Here is a 14,390-nt window from a genome sequence, read left to right on the forward strand (position 1 = left end):
TTTGTTGTTTTTTTTCTTTTCTTTTCTTTTCTTTCTTTTTTTTTTTTTTTTTGAGACAGGGTTTCTCTGTGTAGTTTTTGGTGCCTGTTCCAGATCTCGCTCTATAGACCAGGCTGGCCTCGAACTCAAAGAGATCCGCCTGGCTCTGCCTCCTGAGTGCAGGGATTAAAGGTGTGTGCCACCACCGTCCAGCCTGATTATGGTTTTTGTTCTGACATTTTCACACATCCCCATGAGCGTGCATTGATCATCTCCATCCCCATTGCCCTTTCTCACCACCCTCCTCCCTCTTGCTCCCTCCTGCCTCACATCCAGGGTTCAAGAAACCAGAACTTGCCGGGCGGTGGTGGTGCACGCCTTTAATCCTAGCACTCGGGAGGCAGAGCCAGGCGGATCTCTGTGAGTTCGAGGCCAGCCTGGGCTACCAAGTGAGTTCCAGGAAAGGCGCAAAGCTACACAGAGAAACCCTGTCTCGAAAAACCAAAAAAAAAAAAAAAAAAAAAAAAAAAAAAAAAAAGAAACCAGAACTCGTTTTTTGGATTTAGCAGAATGCTGACAGACTTCTGAGGCTCCATGGCAGAGAGTGGGTGATACACTCTCCAGCTCTGAAGTTGCTGGTACCTACAGGAGTGATCTGACCATTCAAAGCTGCCGTGTTATGAGGAAGCCCAGGATCCCCACATGGACTTACCACAGAGGCAGGCCCGAGAGCATCAGTTTCTCGAACTCTGTGTTCAAGGTGTGTCATGTATCCTATCATTCAGGGCTGTGAGGGGAATGGCTTGGCCTAATGAAGGGTGACCATATAATGCATCACCCAAATGAGAACATGTTGAGGAGATGTCAGTGGTGGGATGTGGTGTGTAGAGTGCTCTTTTCTGAGCAGCAGAGCAGCTGTGACTACTTGTAAGAGACCCCCGATGTCCTGGCTGTTAACTGTGGAGGAGGCGATGGGGAGGGTCGTGGGACCGTCACCTGAGAGACCAGCTGCTCCTCCTATACCTGGACACTAGGTGATTCTGTCCTAACTGCCGGTGGCTCCACGGACTCAGGTGGTGCTAGATTGTATAGACTGTGGAAGGTTGATAAAGGGGTGGGTCGGGCACCATCTATGCAGCAATAGGGTCATTGTCATCCCTGCTGGTGTGGCCACTTTGGGGTTGGTTCTGTAAGTGGTTACTATTTCCATGCTCTGTAAGAAAGCCCAATAAACTCATTGGTTCCTCGGGGTGGACTTTGGTGGATTTATACTTTGTTTGTTATTGAGGCATTGGAAGGAGGGGGTAGATATTTGCCTCTGTCTCCCCATGGAGGAAATTCTCCCAGCACGTGGTCACCCTAGGCTCTGTTATCTGTTGTGTGTGAGTGTGTGAACCTGAACTGCCCTCCACAGGCTCGTGTCTTGGATGCTAGTCAACTATTTTGGGAGGCTGTGGACCCATTAGGAAGTAGAATCTGAGGGGTGTTGGTCACAGAGGGTGGACCTTTGAAGGTCGGATCCTCCCCTTCTCTGGCTGGCTCACACTGCCTCCTGGTCTGCAGTCATGTGACTAGCCACTGCCTCACACTCCTGCCTCCACGTGAGGATGGGGCTGTTCCACCACACCTCCTAAACCATGACCCCAGATCCTCCTTTCCATTGTTTCTGTTAGGATTTTGGTCACAGAATGGAGACATTTACACTGTGCAACAAACCATCCCCAAATCTAGTCACTAAAACAGCAGCAAGCCTGTCCAGGTCTTTCAGTTCCTGTGGGTTAGGGCCTGGGGAAGGCTGGCTGCTAGGCTCTGGCCTGGGGTCTCTGGTGCGGCTGGGTTAGATTTGATGGAGTTGGCACAGCCGGCAGATAATGGATGCTTCTCTCTCCACTTAGTCTTGAGTCTGCCTGTGTGTGTTGACTCCATGTGGGGAGTTGGGGCTTCTTTAACATGGCGTCCTGGGTGGTTAGACCACTCACTCATGTGGACATTGGTGATGTCAGAGCCAGAAGCCACATCACCCTCTCCCGGCCACGTAGCCTCTGTAGTTTCCCAGCTTCTTGAGTTCACATGTGAGTCAAAAGCTTTTCCAGAGTCAAAGGAAAGGAATGAAGATCAGTGGTGTAATGCTTAGTTTAACATTGTCAGTGCGACAGAATCTCCAGTCACCGGGGAGATGAACTCTGACACTCCCCTGGGTTATCTGGATTCTACTAATTGCTGTGGAAAGGCCCATCTTAATTGTGAGTGGCACTGACCCCTGGGCTGAGTATCCTGGACTGTAGGAGACAGAGAAAGAGCACTGAGCATTAACACGGGCGTTCACTGCTCTCTTCTGACCTTAGATGCACTGTGCCCAGCTGTTTTCAAGCTCCTGAGGCCTTGACTTCCCCTGCATGATGGACTATAACCGGGACTGTGAGCCGAAGTTAGCCCTTTCTCCCTGAAGTTACTTTTGCCAGAGCATTTTATCACAGGAAAAGAGACTAAGGTGTCATGTTGGGTAAGGTAAAAGGCTCTGGAGGGCAGGTGGAGCGGGAGGTGTTGCTTCGGGTTATGTAGTTCGGTTTTTTCCCAAGAATTGTCAGTTTGGTTGTCTGTAGATGTGTGACTGAGTGGTTTGGGACACAGCAGATACCAGGAATTCCTCCTGGGGGAGGAGCCTGGACACCAGGGCTCATCCAGGGAGCTCAGGCCACTTAGCTTGTGCCCTCTTTAGAGAAATCATGTGTCATGGTTCATGCTGATTGTCAATTTGACAGGATCTCGGGCCTCAGGATGCTCTGGTGTGTCTGTTGGGGTTATTGGATTGGGGTGACTGAGATGGGAAGACACTCTAATGGTTATGGCACCTCCCTTAGGCTGGAGGCCTAGTGTCAATAAAAAGGAGAAAGTGAGCTGAATGTCACCATTTATGTCTCTCTGCTTTCTGGTTGTGGATGTAATATGAGAGCTGTCTCGAACTCCTGCCACCATGGCTCCCCCACCCCACGGTGGACTCCACGGTGGTTCACCCAGGAACTGTGACCCAAACCCAAACTCTCCCTTCCTTAAGTTGTCAGGTATTTCATGACAACAATACAATGAGAAAAACAATACAATGTGCGTGGAGGTGTCCCTCAGTGCAGGAACATAGGAGGGGACAGTCATGGAGCCAGCTGCCATTGTCTAGGATATGGGCTTTGATGGCTCCAGCATCATTGTTTCCTGGGCAAGGCTGTGCCTCTGCAGGGGTTGAGGGCACATGCTGGTCTGTGGACAACCACTTCCTGAGCTAACGCTAGCACTCAATCTGACCCCTTTCCTCATCAGCCCTGGGAGTCTGGGGGAACCTCCTGACGCTTTGAGTGTCATGGTTCTTGGACTAGTCAGGGTGACAGTGTCTCCGCTGGCCTGTGGCTGTGTTTCTTCTTTGTTACTGACAGACCTTCTGTTTATGTGCCAGCCTTCTATGCTTGACTTGAAATGCAGACAGATGCCAGGGTCTACAACGGAGTCGCCAACGTGTTGTGGGACTGTTGATGTGAGCAGACCCACCTCCAGTGAAGCCAGCCTGCATCTCCTCTTCACATCTTAAAACCACAGGGTCATTTTTCAATGAAAAAAAAAAACTGGGGTTCAGAGAGAATGTCCTTGCTCAAGACCAGCTAGTCAGGGTACAGTAGGAACAGACATGGGACACACTAGGACTGAGGCCATTACTCATTTGCAGCTTTAACGTTCCCAGAATCTGAAGCTAGGAGTTCTTCACAAGGCTGGGCAAGCATTTGGCTACAGCCCTGAGATGAAGTAGACAGTGGTTAGAGTCCATGTCAAATCCCACAGATTGTGACGGTTTATATAGTTTGCAGAAGAAAAGACCCAAGGCTTACGGAGGTCTGCATGGGGCTCACTGAGCATTCATAGATGGTGTTGTCAGCCCACTGGAAAACGTTCACCATCCAAAGAATTTGAGCAATCTAGGGCTGACTATAAGACTTAGTCGGTTAAGATGATTGCTGCCAAGCCTGATACCCTGAGTTTGATCCCCAGAATCCATATGGTGGAAGGAGAGATCTGACTCCTAACAAGTTGTCCTCTGACCTCCACATGTGTATTTCGTGTACACACACACACACACACACACACACACACACACACACACACACCCCTTAAGAATGAATTTAAATTTTTAAAGCAAATTGGACCACAAGGACTTCAGTTAAGAAACTCTGTTCCTTCCCTCCCCCATATACTTCTGTCCTTCTGAGGCCACGTTCAGTATTCTGTCCTTCCAGATGATGAAGACTCAGGGTTGAGGACACAGTACCCAGGCAGACGTTCCATAGAGCTGCAGCATTTAGCCTTTCTTTGGGACGATGCATCCACGCCAGGGGAAACTTTCAGCTCACCAGCCCACCTCAGCCTCCAGGGGGGACTGACCACCCCAGCAAAACTGCCAAAGTAGCCGAGCCAAAAGGATCTGAGCCTTGGAGCGAGCTCCTTGCCCTCAGAAGAGAGGGAGGCTGTCGGTCGGTTGTGCCGGTGACGGGTATTGAAAGTTATTTTTTATTTCAGCTGGATGTACACTCACCCATCACAGGACCGTGCTCAGAATAGAGAGGCACCTGTTGAGCCATCCTCCCCACTTCCTGCCTCGTGGGCATCGCTCCAAGTGCTGAGCCATCCACTTCTCTGCTCTGCTCAAGATATATCAGGATTTGCAGCCCTGACGACAAGGGACAAAATAGAACCCCCTTCTCTTTTAGAGCCGTTTAGCTAGTTTACCGAGAGTTCGTTTCAGCGGGGTGAGCAATAACCAGGCCTCCCCCTAGCTCCTTCCTCTACTTCACAGTTTTTTTTTCCCCCGTTGGAAATGGGGTTCAGGGTCCTGAGGCCAAAGACGAACTGTTGTTGGCTTCGTCTGGCTGGGTTGGGTTGGGTTGGGAGGGGCCCCTCTGAGCACAGCCCTGCCTTGAGCAGCATTGTGCTGCTCTTACGTCTGTTGTGATCTGGAACCTGGTTCCCACTGTCCTGACGGGTGTGTGCGGAGTCTTTTCACCGGGGCTGAGTGACTGCAAGGCTTGCTTAGGGGTCTTCTCTGCAGGTAGTGCAGGTAGATGTGTGAAGGGTCAGACTGACTTTGGATCCAGGTTTCCGGTAGACATGTGACCTTGGGCAGATGACATAGTCCTCAGAACCTTGTTTGTGGAACACATGAAATCACAGTTCTTCTTGCTCAGGGAGGGGTAGAGAATCGCGTCAGAGGATGGTGGCTGCTCACGATGGTGTCTGGCAGTCAGACTTTGAGTTCGGGTCAATGGGCTGACAGGAGCCTGGGTAGCTTTGCCTGGGGCTAGGCTCTAAAAGCAGTCATTGGTCATCTGTGACTGGTAACTTAGTTCAAGCCCCCAGCAGCCCAGAGTCTAGGGAGGAGATGTGGTCGGGCTGGGATGTGACATTTACAAGGTACTTAGTGAAATATGTTTTATAACTTTGTTTATTTTGTGGTACAGGAGATTGAACCCAGGGTCTTGTACATGGGAGGTGAATTCTCTACTGCCAAGTCATGTTCCCAGCTATGAAATATATGTTGAATTTACATTTAAATTCTGTAATTCTGAATCATACAGCCAGATTTAGGGTCTCTCTCTCTCTCTCTGTCTCTCTCTGTCTCTCTCTCTCTCTCTCTCACTTGTTTTGGAGACAGGGTCTCTCTACACAGCCCTGGATGTCTTGGAACTCACTATGTAGACCAGTTGGCCTGGTCTCAGAGATCTTCCTGCCTCTGCCTCCTGAGTGCTGGGATTAAAGGCATGCGCCACCTTACCTGATAGGGATTCCCTTAATATCTGGCCAGACTGCTCCGCTCTTCCTGACATCTGAAGAGGACTTGTCCCCTCAGCCTGGGGCTTACAAATTTGCTGCAGTCCCCGCCACCCCCTATCACTCCAGGCCCAGCCTTTCTCATATTCCCGCATGCTCTCCCCCGGCCGGCCCTCTGGGGGATTAGCAGATAGATTGGAGTGCTATGCTGTGGGCGCTGTGAGAGGGATGGTAACTCAGCCAGGGCGGTCGGGAAAAGCTCCTCAAGGGAGAAAAGCCACAGCTGCTGCTCCACAAAACCTGCAGATGCAGCTGAACACCCTCCTCTTTATGGCCCAAGGAGAGGGACCAAGGACACCAAGCCAGAGATGGCACAGATCTCGGCATGCAGAGCTGAGGCCAGTGGCTTTTTTGTGGCTGCTCAGCCTTCTGTGCACAGGCTGGTGCTGGAGCCGCTGGGGCCCTGCCTCCCTGGCTCTGGGTTCCTTAGGGATTCGAAGGTCTAGGGGCCTGGACTTGAGGATTGTGCCCGTCATTCACTGGCAATGTGACGTCTGGTTAGCCATTTCCTCTCTTTGAACTGGTGTCTGCCTGTGCCAATAGGTCTTGGGATTCTGACATTCTGATAGGACAAGGGCCAAATACCAAGAAAGTGGCTTATGGACACTAGATTTTTGAGGGTCACTCTGACAGTTGGAAAAGAGCCACCTTCTCTAGCAGACTTGGTGCCATCTGTTTAACAGAGGCCTTGAAAGGGCCCCATCCCCACATCGGCCTGACTGGTCCCTCTTAGGGCACACCACCTTTGTTAGGCCTGGACCTTGGAAAGCATGTTTGATCCTCCAAGCTTAGCTGTGAGTAAGGCTCTGGGTGCAGAGGTCAAGGGCTCCCTCTTGTAGGAGACACCAAGGTCAAAAGCTGTGCTGGGAGAGATGGGAAGAAGCAAGGCTCTGTGCACAAGGGAAGTGAACCATAGCCCACTCTCTGGTCTGTGTATTTAGATAGGATCTCACTGTGTAGTTCGCACCAGCTTCCAGCTTGAATTGATCCTCCTGCCTCAGCCTCCCGGGTGTCAGGACTACAGGCGTGTTCTACTTCTGTGTCACACGCCCACCAAGCCCCTCTTCAGTGGGGCTTGATGTAAGAGCTGGAGGCCGAGCACAATGATGCTCACTTGTAATTCCAGCACTTGGGCAGTGGGCACGGAGGCAGGAGAATCAGAAGCTCAAGATAACCACATACCGAGTTCAAGGTCAGCCTGGGCTGTATGAGACTGTCTCAAAAAGAAAAACAAACAAAACAACAAAAATCAAGAGCCAAGTGTCATGGTATTCAAGGTCACACAGTGTCCAAATGTCAGAGACAAGTTCAAGTCTTCTTAGGTGGAGAATGGATAGCATTTTCTGCAGGGTCTGGCTAGACCTGAGCATGTGGTCAGGCTGCCCCGTGGGTGCTTGTTTTGCCCCTAAACTAGGTAGAGAAATGGTCTCAATATTGCTTCAAACGCCTATGATACCTGCTTATATCCTGACGAAAACCATCTCCAGGGGTGAAGGGGGTCTCTCCTCACTCTGTGGTGTCAGACTGACTTGGTGTTTGTTCTAATGGAACCTCGGTAGCCTTCTCCCTACCAGGTACCTCAGCGCTGCCCATTAGAAGGTTCTTGTATTCTGCACTGCGGCCACAGGATGGCGCTGCTGCTCAAGTCAGGAAAACACAGCCAGCTCCAGGGCTGCAATTCAGTGCATCAGATACCCTTTAAAAGTGAGTCACTGGCTGTTTATGACTGCTGTGTTAACACATATAAATAATCTCAATATGAGCAATAGCATTAGCATTGATACAGGGCTTCTTGCCTTATCAGATTGCCTGCTTAGCTGCTCCCATCTGCCATGCCGCTCAAGTCTGTTAGACGCGGCTCTTTTCACTGACTGCTCTTTGAGGAGGAAACTGAGGCACACAGAAGTGACAGGATAACACAGAGTGGAGGGCACATGGTCCTCAGCAGATGAATCAGGCTGGCAGAGTGTCTCCACACTTCTGCCCATGTGTGCCTCAGGACACAGGACAAGGACTGTTCCCACTGCTAACCCAGTTCATGGTCAAGGGCTTTGGAGGACCTCTGTGGCAGGGGTGGGAAGGTATGGGCTTCCTGCCAGGTGCTCAGCCTTTCCGAGCTGCAGTGTGGCGGGTCAGTGCAGCCTCTGCCAGCCTGGAAGGCTCTTTGGGTGTGCTGGCTGGGAGCTGCAGCCTCTGGGCTGCAGCTGGGGAGAGACTGCAAAGAGGAGGTCATTCTGTTCTCCATGTGGCATTTATAGGGCATTGGTGACTCACCGGAATTTGGTCCCTGAAGGCGGCCAGTGGTGGAGTGGCCAGGAACGAACGAACGAACGAATGAATGAATGAATCATTCATTCATGCAACCAGTATTCTCTCAGGGCTTGCTCCGTACTAAGCAGTAGGAATCCAGTGGTGTAAACAGAGCCCAGTGCTCCGCAGCTTCCTGCACAGGGGACAAGTAACTGACAGTACAGTTTGGGACAGACTTCTCACAAGCGGGTCTAAATGCCTGAGCAGGAGGGAAGCACGCAGAGGAAGGGCGAGGCCTGTTTGCGAGCCGTCGGGTGAAGAAAGGTGCCTGAGGGTGGCAGAGAGGAGAGCGTGTGTGTGCCCAGGAAAGCGCTGCCAAAGCATGTCCACCATACATCTGAAGGTCAGCAAGCGGATACTGTCCCACCGCCCTTTGTAGATGGCCAGCTGAGGCTCTGATGGTGGAAGGTGTCCAAGGTTGTAAAGCTCGCGGTGGTGTAGTTGGGACAGTGAGAGGGAGAGATGGATGGATGGATGGATGGATAGATTAGATAGGTAGATAGATAGATAGAATAGATGATAGATAGATAGATAGATAGATAGATAGATAGATAGATAGAATAGATGATAGATGGATGGATGGATAGATCAGATAGAAAGATAGATAGAATAGATAGATAGATAGAATAGGTGATAGATAGAATAGATAGATAAAGCAGATGATAGATAGAAGATAGACTAGATAGAACAGATGATAGAATAGATAGAACAGATGATAGATGATAGATAGATAGATAGATAGATAGATAGATAGACAGACAGATAGATATCCTGGGGATGGAGCCTATTAGATGGAAAATGTTAGGCATTTTTCCCATCCACCTCTTTCTTTTTTCTTCTTTGGTGTTATTTTTCTGGTGTGTGTGTGTGTGTGTGTGTGTGTGTGTGTGTGTGTGTGTGTGTGTATGTGTGTGTGTGTGTGTGTCCCCATCCTTTCCCCTTCCCCTCACACTAGCACCCTTTCTTGTGCTCTCCTCCAGCAGTTTTATTGGGAGAAGAGGAGGAAAGTTACAGGAGAACAGTGAGTGATGAGTCCTGGACAGGCCTTGGGGAAGAGCCTGTTGGGTTTCCATCTTGACTTTTTGGAGAGTGCTATTACAAAGTTCTGATTGGAGAAAGCTTGGGAGTGAGGTGGGGTGGAGGGCAGGGGTGGGGCGTGGATGTTTGGGGATCCATATGCATGCATTTGATGGTAGGCTGGCATTGGTGGCTGATAGGGTAGAGATGTGGGAATGGACTCTGATGGGGCCTGGAGGTACTGAATGGGGATGAGACAGAGGTGAGGCCTCTGTGGAGTTTCCAGGACAGCTGGGTGTGGTGTGGGTCTAACGGGGACACCTGAAACAGTTCTAGCTCATTGGGTTACATTCTGGTGCTCTGAGCTCAGGAACCAGGAGGGCTGCCTTAGAGCATGATGGGAGGTCTGAGCTGGTCATTTCCCTCTCCAGGCTTCTGTGTAGGTCAGGGCCATGCAGAAGCCTGCAGCTCTTCTCTGTACCATACATGAAGGCGGGGGCTGGGGGCTGGGAGACAGGACAGGGGAACTTGGAAGATTGAATTGTGAGCTGAAAGGGACTGCAGTCAGGGACTGCTTTCCACAGACTTCCGGGGCTCCCCAGGCATCACACACACGCGCGCGCACACACACACACACACACACACACACACACACACACAGAGTGTGTGGGGGGGCAACACACATACAAACATATATACACGCACGATACCACATGTGATGTGTGGTACCACATCCACAGTGTAACATGTTTTATTTCACTTGATTCTCACCTCTCCTTTTTTTGATAAAAATTGCTCCCCCAATGTCCTCCTATTTTTCCTGACACCAGAGGTACGGCCCAGCCCTTGCCCAATGGTTCTCTGGTTTCCAGTGAGTCCTGGGTTTTACCCGTGAGTGATACAGCTTAGGAGCCCATCTGGTGGCAGAAGAGAGGATACCAGATCTAGGCAGTCCCTGGGGTCTAGTGGCCTGGAACCAGTCCTTTGCTTCCCTTGGGTATGGAACCGTAGAAGACCCATTAAGTCCTTTCTGGAAAGATCCGAGGCTGGGAAGATGATATGGGAGGGGCTGTAGCCCAGTTGGTAGCATACTTGCCATGTGCGAAATGTGCGAAAAGCCATCCCCCGCAGCACATAAAACTGAGTGTGATGGCGTGTGCCCGTAGTCCCAGCACTCGGGATCGGCAGGCAGAACCGTTGGGTCCAAGCCTTCTCTGATTCTGGGTGACTCTGAGCATATTGTTTGAACTCTCTGAGCCCTAGCTCCTCGTCTCTGAGAGGAGGGTAGCAGAGGCCCCTTAAGGGATGCTCCTGAGGATTACAGCAGACAAGAACTCAGAGGGTGAGGCTTCGCGTCTCGGCTCAGTTACCTGCCTCAACACGAAGAAGCGAGGCTTGGGTTACTGGACGGTCAGGAACAGGCGACGAGGAAGAGATTGGGAAGCAGAAGGCCAAGGACAAGCAAAAGAGATGGAATTTAGTCAAAATGGTGATTTAAACCAGCGGCTCTGGCTTCTGGTGTGTGTGTGTGTGGGGGGGGTGCAAGGTCCTCCTGGGGGCTGGAGAGATGCAGGCCTGAGGCTAAGGAGACAGGTGCCATGTAGACAACCTTGTGAGGTCTCCGCATTGGCCAGGAGGTCGGCTCTTTTATCCAGCAGACCTCTGGAGAAGATTTCCTTGCTGGGCACTGTGACGGCACCACAAGGCAGAGGGGACAGAGCCCTGGTCCCAAGGAACACCAGTTCCAGGCAATGAGCTGATCCCCAGGCCCCTCCCTTCTGCACCCACTGGCTCTTGGTATTGATCCACTGGGGTTGGAGCTGGCTGGAGCGGCAGCAGGAGGATGCCGCAGTGCTATTAGTACGAAGACACGCTGTAATCTGTCAATGTCTCCCTGAGCACAGCTGGCTGGGGAGCCGTCCTGCTGTTAACCCCTCTTTCCCCTCAGCTTCCCACTGAGCACACAACTTGGAAGTACCCTCGCTGCCTTTCTCCAGAGGGAATGTGAGTACATCTCCCAGCCACAAGCCCTGGTTCCCAAATGTCTCAGGCAGCTTTACCTCTGTACCTGCAGTCACCAAATTCCTTAGCAGGTGTGGCCATCAAATCTGCTCCCAGACGTCTGTAGGTCCATCTGTTTCTCTCACAGTCCATCATCTGTCCATTCACCATCCATCCACCCACCCACCCATCCATCCATTCATCCATCCATCCATCCTGCAATTCAACATTGTTTGGTTAGACTCAACACAGTTCAGTTCAACTAATTCATTTTGCCTGTATTGAGTTCCTAGGATTAGTGGCTTTACCATGTGCTGTGCAGGGGCCAGTGAGCAGAGACCTCACCATCCTCCACAGCTGTCTCTGACCGACACCCCTGCTAACCCATTTGCGGGTCCCTTTAGCAGAAGTCCTTGGTTCGAAAGAGCTGTCCTGTGGAAGAGCACTGGCCTTCATGAACCCCGTAGGAGATAGCTGAGGCAGGAGAGAGGGCAGCCAGTAGAACAGGAGTTGGGCTCCAGGCGGGGAGGGGCTGTGAGCCGAAGTCAAGCAGAGGTGAGCAGAGATGAGTGGGTATGACTTGAGAGCCGAAGGCAAGCGAGAGGGCAAGGAGCCCACTCCCGGAGAAGTGTGGTCTCCTCTGACCCATGAGGGCTGATGTCCTGTGAAGACGTAAGCTCCCGAGACAGTGGCCTGCCTGGCTTATCATTACGGGGCCACCATTCTCTTGCTGTATGACCCGGACATGTAGCCTAACCTCTCTGAACTCCATTTAAAAAATGGGAGCAGTATTGAGAGCTATTGTGTAACATTGCTGTCAGGGCAGACACTTAAAGTGGTTCAGTCTGTGCCTGGTGCAGGGGACAGTGCAGCAGTGTTGTGCTATGGTATCCCTCCTTCCCTGTTGCCCACCCTCTCTCCCTCATTCCCTCCCTCTTTCCTTCTCCCCTGTTCATAGGGTCTCCTATAGCCCAGGCTGGCCTCCAACCCTCTACATATCTGAAGATAAAACTTGAACGTCTGGGTATCGGTATCACAGATGTGTGGCACCATGTCCAGTTCATATAGTGCTGGAGATCAAGTTCAGGGCCTTGTGCATGCTGGGTAAGGTCTCTTATGCCCTGAGCCATGTTCTCAGTGCCAAGCACTGAACTGGGAATGTTCTTTCACTTTTGGTGTCTCCTCTGAGCATCCGGGCTCCTAATGCTGTGTGAGGATTGTTGAACCATAGGAAAGGAAGGCTCAGACTGGCTGTCCTGTGCGGACATCACACAGGGTCTCTCTCTCTCTCTCTCTCTCTCTCTCTCTCTCTCTCTCTCTCTCTCTCTCTGTATGTGTATGTGTGTTGGATAGCAGACAGACATTTCTTCTCCATTTCCCATTCTTTCCTGCATTTTCAAAAGCCAAGAAATTGCTGCTTCTCGAGGACTCAGTTCTCTGAGATGCAAAGACTCTGAGGTAGCCATCCAGATGGCTATCTGGGGCCCTCTCTGGGCTTTCTTTGTTTTGGTTTTTGTTACCATGAATAGTTTTCCTCATGACAAGTTGAAACTTTTACATAAACGGTCTTGTATACATATAAAAATAAAATGGTTATTTTCTGTGTTTTCTCTTTTTCCCAGAAAGCTCAACCAAACCTCTGAGATGTCAGCTTTGACAGTGAACGCTGCAGAAGTCATGATGCTTCTCCCCCTTTCGCCTCTCACGTTAGGAAGCGTGTGCCCTTTGTCATGTTGCTTCTTTCCTGCTTCTGGACGGCTTGTGTTCTCTACCTTATGATTTATGTGTCCTTTGCTGTGAGCTGTTCCACTCACAGAGGAGGGAAGTGGGCAGAGGCTGAACTGAAGATGGACGATTATAAATCACAAGGAAATGCCTTCACCAAAACTATGAGCTGCAGGGACAGGATGGGAGTGTGTCTGCCCTTCCCTCTCTCAAAGTCTGGCTCTGCCTCTGGCTTGCTGAGCTTGCATGGAAGCTCCATGGTGGTTTTCTCTGTGGTGTTGCGGGCAACGGCTCTTTTAAGTTTAGTTATATTATTTACTTATTGTGCATGAATGTGTGTGTGTATGGTATGTGTGGATGGTGCATGTGCATGTGTGTATGAGGGATAGTGTGCACCCTCATGTACATGTATGGAGGCCGGAGGAGGATGTTGGGTGTTGCGCTCTATCTCTGTCTGCCTTATTTCCCAGAGACAGGGTCTCTCACCAGACCTGGAGCTAGGCTGGCAACTGGCAAACCCCAGTGATCCTCATCTCGACACCCCTCCTAGTGACAGGGTTTATAGGTGCATGTGAGGCCACATGTAGCTGTTCAGTTATATGTCCATGCGCTTGTATGTCTGTGGGTCTGGGCATATAAGTGTGCTTGTGAAGGACAGAAGAGTGCCTGATGTCCTGGAGCTGGACTCAGAGTTGCTTGTGAGCCAGCTGCTGTGGGTACTGGGGCTGGGACTCTGGTCCTCTGTAGCAGCAGTGCTCTTAGCTGTTGAGTCACTTCTCTTGTCCTTATACCCAGCCTTTTTGTGGGAGCTGAGGATTCGGGTCCTGATGCTTGCACACCGCTCACTCTTACTGCCCATGTCCTTCTCTGTCTTGAATCCTCCACACCATCCACACCCTACTTTGGTCTGGATTGTCCTCCTGACCCTTCAACTCTCAGTGAATGGCCAGCAGTTCAGAGCACACCACGGGTTTCCCCAACCCCACTGACTGCTCTGCCTGTAGAGCTGAGGTGATGACCCTTCGAAGCCAATACTCACTCTCTTTGTGTCTCACACGCAAGCCGCTCCTCCCATCCAAAGAGGGGATCTTTTTCTCATCCTTACGGAACCAGTTCAGGCAGCATCAAATTCTTGATCCTCCTGCTTCGGCTTCCTGAGTGCGGGATTGCAGATGTGTGCCACCATGCTTAGATATGGAGTGGCCTGGTCTGAACTTTGACAGAGGGCTCCAGAATGCACCTTAACCACCCTGTCACTTGGCTTCCTATGGACTCAGTTTTCATCTCTGCAAAGGGGATACCAGTGTCCACTTCCCAGAACTGTGACAGTAGGTAGTTTGACAACGCCTGGCATGTTGTAGCTTCCAGTAAATCCCAGCTCACTGGGACAAAATAGGTAGCAGGGCTGGACATGGGATCACATGACTGCAGTCTCAGCATGCAGGAAAACAAGGCAGGTTCAAAGCCAGCCTGAGCTATATAGGAAGATCCTG

At 50.9% G+C, this 14,390-nt stretch overlaps 1 long non-coding RNA gene across 1 annotated transcript; it reads left to right on the plus strand.

Moving 5' to 3' along the window:
• Nucleotides 1-2,127: 2,127 nt before the first annotated feature.
• On the plus strand, nucleotides 2,128-14,390 carry LOC128116289 (uncharacterized). The gene is made up of 3 exons (XR_008220425.1): nucleotides 2,128-2,482; nucleotides 7,419-7,548; nucleotides 12,795-14,390. It is a non-coding gene; the product is annotated as an uncharacterized LOC128116289 (long non-coding RNA).

Source organism: Peromyscus californicus, unplaced genomic scaffold (assembly GCF_007827085.1).
Source record: "Peromyscus californicus insignis strain IS unplaced genomic scaffold, ASM782708v3 Scaffold_20__1_contigs__length_68692818, whole genome shotgun sequence".
NCBI classification, from domain to species: Eukaryota; Metazoa; Chordata; class Mammalia; order Rodentia; family Cricetidae; genus Peromyscus; species Peromyscus californicus.